A 16,949-nucleotide genomic window follows, 5' to 3' on the forward strand; every position below is an offset into this window, starting at 1 on the left:
ATAATAGATTGATCTAAATAATATTTTCTTGTTCTGACACCGGAATCCAGTTAAATATGTCATAACTTTAGGTTGCAAAACACAAGCGAGACGTGGAGATTAATAAAAAAAAATCACCCTTTTCTTCATGTGGAAGTTCCTATATACAATTGTGCACAGGATAGATATATCTCTACCGATGAGATCTAACTAATTATTAATAATAAATTACATGTCAAAATCATATAATTAGACAATAAATATACTAATAAACAAAATGTTAGAGTTAAATCCCTCGTAAAGATTTAGTGCAAAAGCTAATTATGTAGTAATGTCCGGTGATATTACTCCTTATTAAAAGCATCAAAATAGATTTTCCCCGTTATTTATGCTTCTATAACAACATACTATTATCATGAAGGAGACGCACAATTGCAAATTATAATACTACACCTAATGTAACTACCGCCTTTGTTGTGACCATTTAAGCAGTTGTTTTTGACTTTTATGAGTTTTCTAAACACCATTTCTTGGGACTTATCAACCATAGCTAATCTTTAAGTGATAAAAAAGTAATATTTATTGATTATGTAATATTGGAAGACCTAATAATCATACCCAAGTCTTTAAGTGAAGAAATTAATGTCAGATAAACAAGTTAAGAACCCTCCAAAGCTACTACTCCCGTTGTTGTGACCATTTAAGCAGTTGTTTTTGCCATTTAATGAGTTTTGTATCATCATTCTTGATAATTTTAGATAAAATAGAATCATATTTTATGATTAGATTTAAAAAAAATGAATACTTACTGTTAGAGGGTACAAAATTCAGAGTTCCATTTCGTAATTTGGTGTGGATGACTCTAAACATGCTGAAAATTATCTTAACTTCACAATTTACAATGAGGGTATTACTATAAATGACATCATTACCAACATCCTCCATTAATTAATGATGGTTCCTCGGGAAGGGACGAATTTACCCGTAGATCTCAATGGTATAGATATATCTATCCTGTGCACAATTATATATAGCAACTTCCACATGAAGGAAAAGTGGTGATGATCTTTTTGATTGAACTCCACGTCTGGCTTGTGGTTTGAAACATAAAGTTATGGCATATTTGACTGAATTCCGATGTCGGAACAAGAAAATATTATTTGGATCAATCTATTATTTTAATATTCTGTATTTATAATTTATTATTATTATTAGTTATATGATTCTAATTGTGTAATTTTGTATGTTTAACATAAATGTACTGGAGCTGACCTCAACGCTGTTTAGGTTTCTCAAGATGGCTGGTCGAGATTTGCCCTTCCGCTACTCCTTGATTATTGCCACTCTCTTGGCTTTCATTGTAGTTAAAAAACTGTAATTTTATTCAAAACTTTTGTTGTTGATCTAGTTTCGATGCATCTAGAGTTTAAACATAATATATTTTACATATAATTATATTATATTAAGTTAATTTAAAATTACTTTCCGTGGACCCTGTATAATAGAGTTTGTGTTTGGGTGTCTTTTATGGGTACTCATACCGTTAGGCCTAGGAGGCTGAAACTTTGCTTGGGTGTTTCTTTGGGCGCTAACCCGTCTTAGCCAGACCAAAATTTTCTGCCAAATAAATACAATTTTTGAATTTCTCGTATCAATTACCTTCATTGGTCCAAATTTAAGATATATTGTACTTCTAGAATAGACTTTTTGACCCAAAAGGTCATTTTAAATTTTGCTTTTTTCAACAGGATTATCGAAACGGCTGATTTTTATAAATGGAATATCTCAAGAACTGCTGAGAGTTAGAAGCTCAAATTTTCAGGATCATCTAATTTTCATGAAAGCTAACTCTGGTGATATTTTGAAGAAAATCGAAGAAGTACGGTGACATGACTGGATGATTTTATGTGTATTTACCCATAATTTGTTTTTGGAGCTCAAGGAGAGTAGATAGGAGGTTGAGTTATAAATTAAAAATTGAGCGGCGTTTCAAAAAACAACTATACGAATAACTACTTACTTTTTTAAAATTTATTTAAAATAATAAAAGATATGGGCAAAATAAGAAATCGGTGAAAATTATAATGTCGTTTTTCTAGGTGCAAAAAAATTTATTTCCAATGAAATATTGGATTCGTAGATAAAAAAAAGTTTGGAGGAATTTGTCCGGAAATTCGTTTGTATGTAAACTTGACACATAAAAGTTGATATTTAACTGAATGCCATTCTATGATAATTTTTAAATTTTTTTCATCAAACGTCAATTTTCAATTTTTAAGAAGAAGTTCAACAAAATGATGCATTTTTCTAACTTAACAATACAGAGTATATTCAATTTCTGGTACAATTTATTACATAACTTTTTGCAATATTTACAAAATGAACCACTTATTGATTTTTATTTTTTCGACGGCATTATTATTCATAACCCTTTTGTTTTTGAAAGTAAAAATAAATCTTGGAAGTTTTGTGTTTCTCTTTACAATGCCAATAAATACTATTAACTATTCTTTTTTTTTGTGCAAAATTAGTTCAAAACGGCTTATAATAATTTCTTCGGGAATTTTGATTTTTCAATTTTTTGGCAAAATAACAGATAGACTTCTCATTTAGACAAACTTTTTCATACATATATGTTGGTATGTTATTTGAAGTTTATAACACAATTCTTTTTCTAAAAATTCCTAATTATACATTTATATAATATAGAGGTGCTATATTATAAATTTATAATGCATTAAAGAATTCCCTAAGGCTCGCCCACACCAAAGGGGTCTAAATAATAGAAAATTGCATGTACCATTAATAATGTGATTTACCGCTCCCTCCTTGGTCTGAGCAACGTCGGTTTTCTCCTAGCTTGTAAATTTATACAACCCAAATTTTTTGTTAGACATACTTCTGTCAATTATAGGCTTTAAGCTCAAATTTATGAGATAAGCTGAGACACCTAAAGATATTACTTATAGTTGAGAGTTTTCATTTTGCATATTATATTTAATCTGTCTCTAATATGATCTTTCAAATGTAATCTATTAATGTCTATATTTTTAATGGCGATTATGTATTGGTGATAATTTATGTGCAATTTGCAGAGTCTTCTAAAGATTAATCAGAATAATTTGTTGACGTAAATTGATGATAGTTTGTCAAAGAATCCAAATATAATCCATACTTTATTGTTTTATCTGACTTTATAAGTATTGCAAAACATATTTTTAAAGCTACATATTTACGACTGGTAAGCTTTTAGGGTAATTCTAGCAGCACAAAGTGACTTAAATGCCAGGGTCTCGAAAATATATTGGTTAAAATTTACATTAGCGACAGTTGTGTCAATTTTGCAATAACTGCGAGGCACAACCTAGAAAATAGAAAAGATGGGGCAAAAACGACGTAACAGTGTGTAAAGACTATAGACCGGAAATAATTTGGATTTTCACTTTTTGTTTAACGGACATTTATTATGTATAGTATTGTATAGTATCATGACTTATGAAGATATAATCAACCGTCAAACCCGATTTAATGCACATTTAACAAGCTTATAATGAACATATCTTAGATTGAGAAAATGATCATTTACATTAATTTTACTCTAACCCCACAATATGTACTTGGTATCAAAGTAAGTTTAAGGAAATATGATCATAGAACTTACTCTCTATCTGTTCCCTATAAGTATCCCAATATACGTACACCTTCAGTTCAACATCTGCTATTTGAGAAAGAAAAAAAAAAAAAAAAAAAATTAAATATTAGGGGGAGTTTTAGAGGATATATTCGTAAAATTGTAGTAATGGAAGTAATTATCTATTTATCTTGGGTTGAACACAAATCTCAACCTTTGCCACAAAAACATAAATCAACTAAAATGGGCTCTCTGTAGAGCACAAAACCTCTGCTTAAAATCAAACAAATTGAGTTATGTATATCAATTTATTGCAAAGTTACGATCGATGATGTATTTCTTACGCTTTGTGTTACCTTGAACTTTGACCTTGTCCTCTCAAAATTTAATGACCTCTTACTGAGATAATATATAATATTCATACCAAGTTTGATCAAAATTGATAAGGAACTTTTGCCATAATCCTGGTAACTTTTACTAACAAACAAAGGCAAAAACACAACCTCTGTTCAACTCCGTTCCAGAGGTAAAAAGAACCAAAGTTAAATGGTTGTTTACCCATTACGTCATTCTCATCAGCTGTTGGACTATTTTCAAAAATAATAGGCATATTTACGATAAATTGTAATTTGAGTTCAACAAATGAAAACAAACACATATTGCAGCTGAACTAGACCTATAAAAACAAAATACTCTTTTGTAATTGAAAAATTAATTACATATTCTACAAATAATACTTTCCATTAGCATAAAAACAATTGAAATATCAAATTGTCATTTATTTCAAACAAGGCCCTTTAAATATAGTGATTTTTGAACCTTTAAATTGAATTTTATCAATATTGAAGGATCGGATAGTATATAAAATAAGCACATATTTGAAATTATCACAAAACATTCTAATGGGTAAATTAAATCGTCTCATGAAGAACTCGCATACTATGTACAAGATCTACAACTCATCAATCTTCAATGATAATAAATAAATGAATCGACATTTATCAATTTTATTTATTTCTTAAGTGGGTTTAGTTTACTACTAATGCTGTTTTCATTTAGTTTTTATTAACTTGGATATCTCATGCATCACTATTTAGTATTTATTGGATCTATTATGAATATATATATATTAAAATATTATACAATCAAATGTATCACGAACTACTGGTATAATATGCGTAATATATAGTCTGTACTTTGAGTACACCATTAATCAAATTCCTGAAGCACAACGTTAAAAAAAGAACTAATAAGTTTGATCCTATACTTTATAATCTTATTTAGCTTACTATAAACCGTTTGTATAATAATTTTATTGGATGTTCAATAATTGGATTCAGTTTGATCATATCAGTTAATTTAAATTCAAAATTTGAATATCAAATTTTAAGCTAATGAATTACTTTGGTTCATGGGCTGAAGTCTTTTTATTTTTTGAAGTCAAAATATGAAAACAATATAAATTAAGATGAAATATTAAGTATTTAAAGTTATATTGATGTTATACATGATGGATTTGCACAAGAAATACAGGAAGACAAGATTTTTTTATAAAAGAAAAGCTAAAGTTGGCCAATCTGGATCCAAATCATCTACGGCATTCTTCTAGTATGATATCAGTTTATTTTCTTTGGTAAAAAAATAAACTCATATATTATATAATATATCCCCATATTTCCGTACGCTTATGCATATAGTGATAACTCATATTCGAAAACCTCAGCGTGCTTGATTATAAAGATATCGTAGATAGATATAGTAGTGACTAGTATACTCTTTGGTCAATCCTTCCTATTATGAAATTAGGAAAACGAGTGTCATAGTAATCATGGAGTCAGAAAGGTCGTTTCAATAGATGAGGATTCAGTTTGGTGTTTTTATCTTCCTCTCACAAAAGTCCTTGGTCAAGGAGGGGAATATCTAGCATCCTCCACCACTATAAGGAAATACACTTACTGTCTCGGAGAAAAAAAATGACATCTTGAATCCCATATGACGACAATGAAGTAAACACTTATCCGTCTCGTGAATTGGCGAAGAAATAAGGACTCTGCTGTTCATAAATAAACTTATTTAAATGGATGCTCCTTGTTCAGATTGGAGTGACATTAACTCTACCATACCTTACATTGAATAGTCAAGGGTGTTGCAATTATATTGAAATACTTTGAATTTAAGCCATTAATGTAAATGTTATTACATTAATATAAGTATAGACTGGCCCATGGTCATAATGATTAGATACACATATATGGCGTGCATTCATTTGAGTAAGTATTCATTTCGGGAAGCTTAATTTCAGCGACATTTTAATATGGTGAATATTATGAAATAAATTACGTCATTATTTGACGTCATCACTCATTGCCCACCAGAGCGGTGTTCAAAATCAAATTGGAGAAGTCTGGAAGGAGTAACTGAGGTTCTTATCAGATTTCGACTCAACTCCGTAAGCTTATTTGGAGGGATGAATTTACAGAACATATTTTTTGGGATGGCATTCAAAAACTTCGATCTATGAGTCAGTCCTCTTTGAGTAGGATCTTTAAAAAAGGTTGTGCACTTCCTTTATCATTTCTGTTGTCCATTGAAGAAGACTTCAACCGAGTTGGGACGGATCTTTTTGGGTACTCTATCATCTCTCTGCTAGCTTCATTGAATGTAAAATTCTTAAAGGACAAAATAAACTATAGAATCTCTCTATTATTAATGGTAAATGTATAAAATTATGGATTATTCTCATTTAGAATATGGATCAGAAACCTGTGAAAGACCTAGATGGAATTATCTTTGTAGAATTTTTTTAATAATTTAGTATCTTTTTGACATATCTTGATTATAGAATAAAATAAATAGTCACATTTATTCCGAATTAGATATAAAGAAATGCTTTAACCCTTGAATGTTTTTATTTATTGACTAATTAGCTATTTAGCGCGTGTGGTGGTGCAATATCAATACCATACGAATATCTACTCACACCAACATGGTTGTTTAACTTTGACACATTCTGGTTGAATATTATATCAACTAGGGATTTGGTTGATATGTTTCATGTGAGCAAGGAAAAAACATTTAATGGTTAAAAGTATAATATTAATCAGTAATAGGTGATAGTTCAGGAGTGATGTATTTTTACTTAGATATTTGTATATCGTAGCATATTAAGTTACAACTTGTATTTATAATAATTTTACCAATCTTATACGCACCCATCTTGACCTTTTTAGTATGTAGAGGAATATCGCCAATAATAATACATGTTTTATTCGTTTAGTCCTTCATCCTTCCATTTACTTGCTTCCAAGTAGGCCCCTCCCCCCCCCATTGTAGGAGACGACTCGGGATATTTACCTTCTACTTTTGTAGTAAGTATTATATATTAAAATCAGCTAAAAAAAATCGATTTTCAGGTTAAACATTTATTTCTATACTTATAGCGCATCCACCTAAAAAATAAAGAAAGGCATATTATTTATATTTTGAATTAAATTATTTTGCGCATTATTTATCTTTATATATAAATATATATATATATATTTTTTTTTTTTTGGGGGGGCAAAGGAACTGATCCTGAGATATAATTTGTTGGAAGAGAACTTCTTATAAGCCATTTTCTTTAATAATGTTTTGGAGAAACTTCCAAAGTGAAGGGTTCTGGGTCTGCATGGAAGACTGGAAAGCTATATGCGAATACTTTAGGGAGTTATTTGTTCAAGGTAAACCTTCTTCGGTTCTTTTATTCATATTCCATAAAGCTGGTCGATATCTTGGCTCTCTTCTTGTTCTTCCCATATATCTACCGATTTAATTATCTACAAAATAATCGGCAATGACTCTAAGATCCTCAGGAAATTTTTCTGTGAGGATCTCAAAAGTATTTATAAAATTTATGAATTTTTATACTAAAATTTAATCCTGCAGACGCCCCTGATAAGGCCAATCATTCAATTATTCTACATTTGATGGATAATTAGAAATATTATTTTGCCAATATTTGTTAGACATTGGAATATAGTATTTTAAATGTATGTTTCTTTCGAATTTATAAGACTTGTTAATACGTATTTCCTATTTAAAAAAGATGAATGCTACTATAAGGAATTTTTGGATTTGCTAATTCGTCTAATTTATTAGCTCTTAAAATTTTGAAAATCTAAATAAATCATTTTTTATCCTCTTAGCTATTCCCCACGATTTTAAATATAAGTTCTGTTTTACAGACGCTTTATTTGGATATCAAATCATTATAAAATCGAGAATGGGTTCTATCGGAGCAGAGTGCAAGAATATATCCCTGCATTGAAGATTGCCACGGTGGAGTTTAACCTGCATTGGGGCCCCGCACTTCAACTGTACAATCTGTGGGCCAGGGTATATTTTGGGATATAAGAAGGGTACCCTGATGCTTAGAGAAGTGTTGGCGGATAAATTCAACTTGCCTCGTGGCCCAGTAGTTCACCTGCACAACCTGTGTCCCAGGGTGTATTATAGCATGTTATAACGGTTCCTTAGTGCTTAGAAACGTGGCAGTGGTGGAGTTTAGACTCCCTTGGGGCCCAGTACTTCAACTGTACAATCTTATGGCCAGGGTGTATTTTGAGATATTATAAGGGTACCTTGATGCTCAGGGAAGCGGCAGCGGATAAATTCAACTTTGCCTCGGGGCCCAGCAGTTCACCTTCACCACCTGTGGGCCAGGGTATATTATAGATTAGAAGGGTTCCATCCTGGCACGTTTCTTCATCATCCAATAGTTTTATCGTCCAAATATAATATAAATTGCAACGATATTACACACATTGTAATTGTTTTGCAATGAAATTACTCACAATCATATTGCTCATAATGATATTGCTTCATGATGATATTACCCACAACGTTTTTGTCTCACAATGATAATGCACACAACGATATTACCGCAACGTTTTTGTCTGCAACCTTTTTACTACAATAATTTTATCGGACACTCTTTGAAGTTTATACACAATATATTTTTTTTTTAATTCAATTTTTATTTATTTAAAATTTATTTTACTTCACACAAATTGGTGCGAGAGTAGATAATAATTATTACTAATGACCAAGGTTAGTAGAAATACAAGGTTATACCATAACGTGTATTTGACTGATGTTTTACTTCCACCACGCTTTTTAATATTGACGTAATGCGTGTTGTGTAAAAATTTGCATTTCTTACCCAGCAGTCGGTAGGATACATCAAATTGAAAATTCTAGCAAGCTTGATTATGTTATGGTCTAACCTTGTATTTCTATTAACCTTGCTAATGACTACTATAGAGTGAAATTTAAATACATCAAATAAGTTATCATTGAAAAATTTTAACCCAACTTCTGCATTTTTTTGGGGTGCGTAATATATAATTCACACTACAGTACTAAAGTTCTCCCAGCATTAATAATGAACAATTATACAATTTGTGATATTTTTTTTCCTTTTTTCCCTTCATCCAATTTTCCTTCCTACCCTTCTATTCTCCCCACCGACATAAAGTAGTTCATTTAATTATTATAAAAGAATAACAAAAAAAAACAAAAAAAAAAAAACAGTTCCTTTAATTATTATAAAAGAATAACAAAAAAAAAAAAAAAAAACACACACACAGAATAATAATAATAATAAAAGATCTGGAAATATTTGTGACTCTAGTGAGACAGGTTAAGGGTATAGTGCAATTCTACACATTTCTTCCTCAATCCATTTTGGTATTATTGAACTGTTTAACTTGACTCTCTGGCATTTATTTATGCAATCATTAAAAAGAAACCCCCGTATTAAGTGTCTCTATTTTCATACTTCGTCAGCTCCTGGAGACATCAAGACAAGTCAGTACCTCTCCTTCACTGTTCCTTCGTAGCCCTCCTAACCCTTTCCTCGAACATGTCCCATATTTCTGCTAACTCCCGGCAACCCGCGAAGAGGCGAGAGGACGTTTCCACTTTATCTTTATAGAAACTACACTTTCTTTCTTCTTCCAGGGAGTGTACAGAAGTCGTAGAGAAAGAGCCCGTATCCAACCGGTATCGAAACAGCTTCTAATGTGAGTTTTTGAATGGGTTATTTAAAATACGTTATGCATTATTCATATTGGAATTGTCAAGAGCTCCGTGACAATATCCGCTTCTCCATCAATTTTTTTAGGTTGTTATGCCTTAAACTCCTTGCTATGACCATTTTAACCGAAGGCCAAGATAAAAGGAATGTAGGGCTCACAATCACTTTGATTATCTTTGGAACACTGCTAAAGCTTCAAGACTTTCTGACCAGGAAATTGTACTAGGTGAGAGTTGGTTTTCGGTGTTGTCTAAGTTGTCTGAAAGACGTAAGTCCATCAGACTTGAGTAGTTTGTATTGATATAATAATCCATTACTATTAGAGAATTATTTTAAACTATTAAAATTATTTAAAATTCATAATGATACATTGAAGCAGCATCTAGTAATTATGTCTCTTAACTCTATTGTATCAATTGGTTCATTAAAGCTCAATGTAAGACATAGATTTCAGAATGCCGAAACTGATTGCTTTTGCATTCACACAAAAATTATTTCTTAATTTTGGCAGACCAAGATGGCTGAGCTATGTCCTTCGAAGTTCCATGAAAGAAACTTCCTTAATAGATGCAATAATGGACATTAAGCAAAAGCTTGGACAACTGAAGTGAACATATAACCCAAAGTATTTGCAATGATTATTGAAGATAATGCATTCCGTAGCCACTTGAAATTGGGAAGTGAATTTTCTGCCATCTGCAATCCCTTTGGTAGAATGTATTATCCGTTGAATTTAAAATACCGAGAGATTTTCTACATAGAGTAATTGTAGATACTTTTTCTGTATGAATCTATTTTCATAAGCTAAGAAGTTAGTGGATTGTGTCTTCCTACTATTCTTTGTAAAGGAAGGAAAAGCTTCCCTTCTGAAAAATTATCATTACCTTTAACATCATGAATATAAATTATGTTATTCTCCAAGGCTTATCAAATTTTCCTGGCTTTTGAAGAAATTCCTTCTTCCTCTGTTCTGATGTAGTATGTGAATGGTCGAGTTTGAGTTACAAACTACGTCCTTCATCCATAGAATTATATGAGTTGCATCAATGAAAGGAGAGAATTAAATCACTTTGAGATAATAATATTAATATAATTTTAGCTATTATATAAATGTAGGTCTAGATTTATAAACAGGGCAAGACCTATATTTAACAACCAAAACTATTTTTTTTAAAATATGAATTTTCTCCTTAACTAATCTCTAATATTAACAAAAATCAGACCCAAATGAAAGTTGAAAATAAATAAATGATTATCATTCAATATGATCGCCTTTGTAGTTAATAACGGCTTCGATTGGAAGTCTGAAATGGGAGCAAGTCTTGATGACAGTCTCCTTTGGCAGATTCCGTAATTCCTCAAGGATCTCGGACACCAAGTAGGAATATGTGTTCCAGGAGGATCTATTGGTATATCTTTCAGATGTACCTCACACAAACAAGTCCATGGGGTTGAGGTCCACTCGGCTTGGAGGGCAAACACAGTCAAAATAAAATTATGACAACAAGTCAATGTTTGTCTTTTCTGTCAGAAGTTGAGCTCTACACACATCTTGTATGATTTATATCGCAAATCATCTGCCACACACTTTCTCATCAGCCTTTCAAAATAGTTGAGATCCTTTGTAATAGCCCTTATCCATTTGGATGGTACATTATCGCTGTTTTTTTTTTTTTTCTCCAAATTTGCAATAAAATCTCTCTGGCAGTCTGACATCATAGTGTGATCAGCACACTTTGATGTTGAAAAATAATCCCGTACAGACCTTTCCAGTTTCTTTCTGACTCTCCAGAAAAAGGACAAGTCCAGGCTTCAGAAGTTTGTAATCTGAACATTTATCGTCCGGCGCGGATCTCAAAAAGGACACTCTGCCTTTTTCACGATTATGGAATAAATACATCATTGAGGGATACCTTTTTTTGTACACTGTATATATATACGATACATTCCATCAGAAGTTTACCCTCTAATAGAATTTATCTGTCTTGAATTAAATTTGGGATTGTTAAATAACCTATTTTTAAAAACTCAAAAAATAAATTTCAGATCTGTAACTTAATCCAACTTAAGACTAAAATTATGCTTACTCAGTAATTAAACAACTTGTGTAGACATATTTGAATATTAAATATGTTTTATAGGTATTACACGACTAGAAACTATCTATAGTTTTATTTTTAAGAGCAAATTAAATTTTTTGCATTTTTCATCTTCCTTTTTATTCTTGCATAAATTGGTTGCTTAAATTGCTTTGGTAATATACTTTATTGGTTTATTTTATTGTGGTTTTATTAATACAACCAATGGTTGAGTTGAATCATTTTTTTGGGTCAAAAATGAACTTAACCATTTATGCGAAGGGTTCACAATTATAATATTTTCTTAACTCTATAAGAATTACATCTCTAGAATCCAATTAATATGAAATTATATTGAATTATTTTACTTGTATTAACATAACAGTACAAATTTCAAAGTCTGCTTATGACAGCACCTTATCAAAAATGGTCATGAATGGCTTTCTATGATGCCAATACAGTTTTTTCATGATCCCTAGAAGAAAAAAAATCTAAAAAGGGGCTCTCTAATAAAAATGTATAATGCTTTTAAAAAACTCCATCTATCCTCATCTCCATATTATTAGTTATAAAAACATGCATAAATGAGCTATAACATGAAGTTAACAATAAAAATATGTGAATCGATCCTTTCTTGTTCCTTTGGTTACTTGCTATAAAAAAAGAGAAAAGAAATACTATTTCTTATGAAATTACTTGGAAATGATAAATGTTTTCTTCCCTCATTTGTTGTGTACAGTGTACATAACAATTCGATAAAGATTTTCAAGAGGAAAAAATTATTAGCATATGTAATATTCAATTACCTTTGGGTAAATATTATTTCTCCAGAAGAAAATACCTTTTCTTGCTTTAAAAGGAGACAGTCTAATATAGGTATCTACTATCTATTATATAATATTTGTCTTAATTCAGCCCGAAAAGACAACAAATGAAAAAAAAAAAAAAAAGTATAAAATCGAACAGAGTATATCTTTATTTACTTCCTTTCGTACCTATATTCTGTCCGCCCGTAGTTAAGGGAGGTAGCAAAGTTTCTGGTCATTACCCTTTCATGATTGTGGTCTTTTCATTTCTAATATCAAAAGAATAGAAAGTCTAGAAAATGTCAGGCAAACCGTACATAAAATGAGATTAAAACCTCGCTCTAAACGTAAAACCATCTTATTTAATACATTTGTCATAGTAAGTAACACAAACATATTCTATCCAGTTGGCTCCCTCATCATCCTAAATAAAGAGGCGGTAAGCTTTAAAATGGGGAAGAATTAAATCTTTGAATTATGATAGGCTTATAAATTTATAATCTGCTGAGTTTATATTTTGTCTTGCATCATTGTTAGGGATATCATTTTTGTTGATAAATATTACAAATATACTTCTTCTCGTGTTCTACAAAAGTCCCTTCCTTAGAGAAAAATTATGATACGAAACTACAATTATTTATAGTCTTACCTATATGACTATAGTGGTCACTGTTAATCTATTTACTATCCTACTGTATTTATATAACGTTCTTTGTAATTAAGACTCAAGGAATGTATGTATGTATATACAAATTACACGAGTGAAATAAAATACCAGTTTCTACGTGAGTACGAAGTTCTATTACCGTATCCACCCAGTTCCACAAAATACCCAAAACCTATCCCTATTCTGTGAATATCCATATTATTAAATTGATCATTTGGCTGTTAATTTCGAGCCTTCTTTTTTTCTTTTTGAAGAAAATATTGAGAGATAGATTGGATACCACTTTATATTATATTTTTCTTAATTGTAACATTAATTATATATGTAAAATAACTATTTATAGTAGTCGAAATAAAATTTCTACTTCACACAGAGTTCTAAAGAGTTTTGACATTTAAATATATATTAAAAGTAATTTAATCAGTTCATTTATATTAAATGAGATGGAAAATGGTTTTTCCAAATATGGGGGAAGTACTTGAAAGAATTTAACATTTTAGAATATATAACACGGCGTTATATCATAAAAATAAAAATTAATTTGTATTTCATTGTCAGCTGTCATTTTTTTACTTCTTTTCCCTTTTTATTGTTCTCAACGTTAGTGGGCTGAATTCAAACCAACAGGCGGACTGAAAATTTTGTAAGCTAACATACTATGGTTAAATTTCGCTAAAAGTTGCTCTCAATAATGAAAACGTCGTTGTTTTTGATCGATTGTGAGCTCGTGTGGTACCCACTCTTCCCACAGCTTTTGCATGTCCAAATATCCATACGCGATATCTCCAACACGTTCCTTTGATATCTGTAAAGTCTCAGCTAGTTTAATCACCTTCACTTTAGAATAAACATATTTTAATGAAATATCCTTTTTAGAAAAGAAGTATTTTCGAATAAGCTTTTTTATGAGATAACTTTAGTATTAAATTTTCGCACTGACTTTTAATTTTTTGGCGATGCAAATGCGAGCAACAAGCAAAAAGGCAGCGCATCTCAGATATCCAGGATGCTGGAGTTGATATTATGAAGATTACGGACATTGTTAAGTGTTCTAGGAGCCTGTTTAAAGTAAACCAAGATGAAAAAAATGGAAAAGGCCTCTCCAGGATTTCAAGAAGTGGAGGGCATAATTCAAAGAGAGATAAGAAGTTCTTGTTAAGTTTGGTGAAGAATATATAAAAGGATCCCACTAGGTTGATGAATCACCTCGCCAACGACTTCTCTATTACTCCTAGGACCATCAGAAGGCCTATATAGAACAACTTGTGATTAGTTTCTTTTACAAGGCCGCACACTACCTTCTGACAGAGGTAATGAAAGCCAGGAGATTCGAGAAGTGCAAGAATATCCTCATATGGATCAAGGCAAATGGTTCAATTATTAAAATTTTATCGGGCAAGAAAATTTTCACAGTTGATCGATTCCACAACTGCTGGAATTACCATTGGCTTGCGAAACAAAAGCAAAGGTTCAAGGGGCTTAACACACCAAATAGCCGTCCCAAAAAATGGTCCTTGGAGTTTTGGCCTTTTGATGGAAAGAAGATGCCTCAGTTTTTTTATGTTAATAAAGTCTACAAAATATAATAAAGGACTTATACTAACTTTGATAAACACCAGAATCTTAGTTGTGGTCATGTTAATTCAGGGGCGTCAGCAGGGGGTGGTCTGCATAGATCGGAGGCCCCAAATTGAGAAACCTTTGTCGTTAACTACAAAAATTATATATTTTTAGGAAAAATTTCCAAGTTTCCTATTTAAAAAAAACCGTTTGTTAAAATTAAGGCTCAGCCAAAAAATGTTAACTTTAAAATGAAAAAAAGAGTTTTGGGGTTCTTTTTAAAAAAGGCCCCCTCGCCCAAAAAATCCGACTAATGCATATTATCAACCCATCTCTTCCCATAATGGAAATGACTGTTGAAAAAAAAGGATATTAGTCAGCAATTATTTAGCAGAGAAAAACGCCGAGTACTATTTGGAAAGATTACAGAGATTGGAACATCTCTAGGAGAAGAGTTTAAAATTACAAGGAGAGACTATGTTGAAAAATAAAAAATCGGAAATAATCTCTTGTCTCTTGTAAGGTCGGAAACTTTTCAGATCACCCTCATATGATCAGAAAATATAATATCTCTAAGATTTAGAAGCAAAAATATCAAATTTAAATAAAAAAAAATTATATCAACCTTTTACAAATTTTTCTGATAATTCCGAATTTGCTCAATAAAATCATAAGATGTTGATGATTTAAATTTTTTTATCTAAATTTGCTATTTTTCAACACAAGCTTTGATATGTACTATATAGATGATATCAAAAGAAAAACATTTTTTTTTCTAATCTCAAAACCTTAAGGGTGTTGAACTGCCTCCAAATATTTTTCAAAACGGTTCCAAGTTAGCCAATTATTTTTATAGGCTAAGATAAACATTTCGAGACCCCAAGAACCTCATATTTCGAACATTTTGTTATGTATTTCATATTTCCTTTCCCCTTGTTCTTATCTTCTTGTATTTTCTTTTCTGTATTAAAGTACTGTATTTTATATAGTATAAATATTCGTGTATTTTGTAAATAAATTAGAGTATGGTTTTGTATAATAAATAATACAGATGCTCCTGTAAAAAGTGTTTTACTCCTCCACGCATTCCTTCACCTCATTTCTCTTGGTCGTCCTGGATTCATTGGTTTGAACAATTGGAACCTCGTCACTTTCGTCAAGACACAACACATTTAAAAAATAAGCTCTACCCATTTGTACATACCGAAACATCTAGCAGCTTCACAACTCACATTACGCAAATATTACTCAATATATGGAACGAGCACTCATTTCAACCCCTTTTTTTTTTGCTTTTTTTTCAAATTACTAATTACCTACATAACATGTTTTCTGATGCAAATTATACTAAAATCCAAGCACACTTACAGGTAAGGTTGTTTCAGATGTAAAAAAGTTGCAATTTGACACTTTCTTGTTAAACATTATATGAAAAGGTATTTTTTGGTATGTTGCATATCTCCCATAAAAAGTATATAAAGGGGATTTAAAAACACTTTATTTATCCATTATTTGTAGGGAAACATAAAATAAATAAATCAACAGACCAAAATAATTTGATTCTTTCAAACATTAATTACCCCATTGTATTAATTTATTAACTATTCTACTTTAAAAATACCCCTTAGTTGGTCAATACAAAAAATTGCGAAAAAGAGTGGCTGCTCAATGTAAAGAATATGTCTTGCATTACGTATAAGTGTGTATCATACGTTTGCAGGAACGTCTGCAGGATTTATATACATATATATATATATTTATTTTTGCTGGGGGGATTTGGTTTTTGAATTGGTGGAATGACCTTTTCTTTTAGAAAAAATGCCCCTTCCCTGTGGACACCCCACGTATGATATGACATCTATCATGCGTGATCACTTTGCACTTAACTCACGAGATGAGTCCCAGGCTTCAATAGATAGTGCTATTTTTTAAATTCCCTCATATTCAGTTAGTACCAACCTTTAAAAGACAGATTTCAAAATTTCATGACCATTTGCTCTTTTATTTGTGAGTTATTCGGCTATGGTTAACTCAATTTTTCTTATTTCCAAAAAAAAAATGAATAACAAATCGTGCTTTAATTTTACACTACTTTTTGTGGAGAAAAGTACCGTTCAAGCTAAGTAATGGCTTGAAAAGTGTAATGAGGAAT

This window comes from Lepeophtheirus salmonis, chromosome 6, assembly GCF_016086655.4.
Source record: "Lepeophtheirus salmonis chromosome 6, UVic_Lsal_1.4, whole genome shotgun sequence".
Classification (NCBI taxonomy): domain Eukaryota; kingdom Metazoa; phylum Arthropoda; class Copepoda; order Siphonostomatoida; family Caligidae; genus Lepeophtheirus; species Lepeophtheirus salmonis.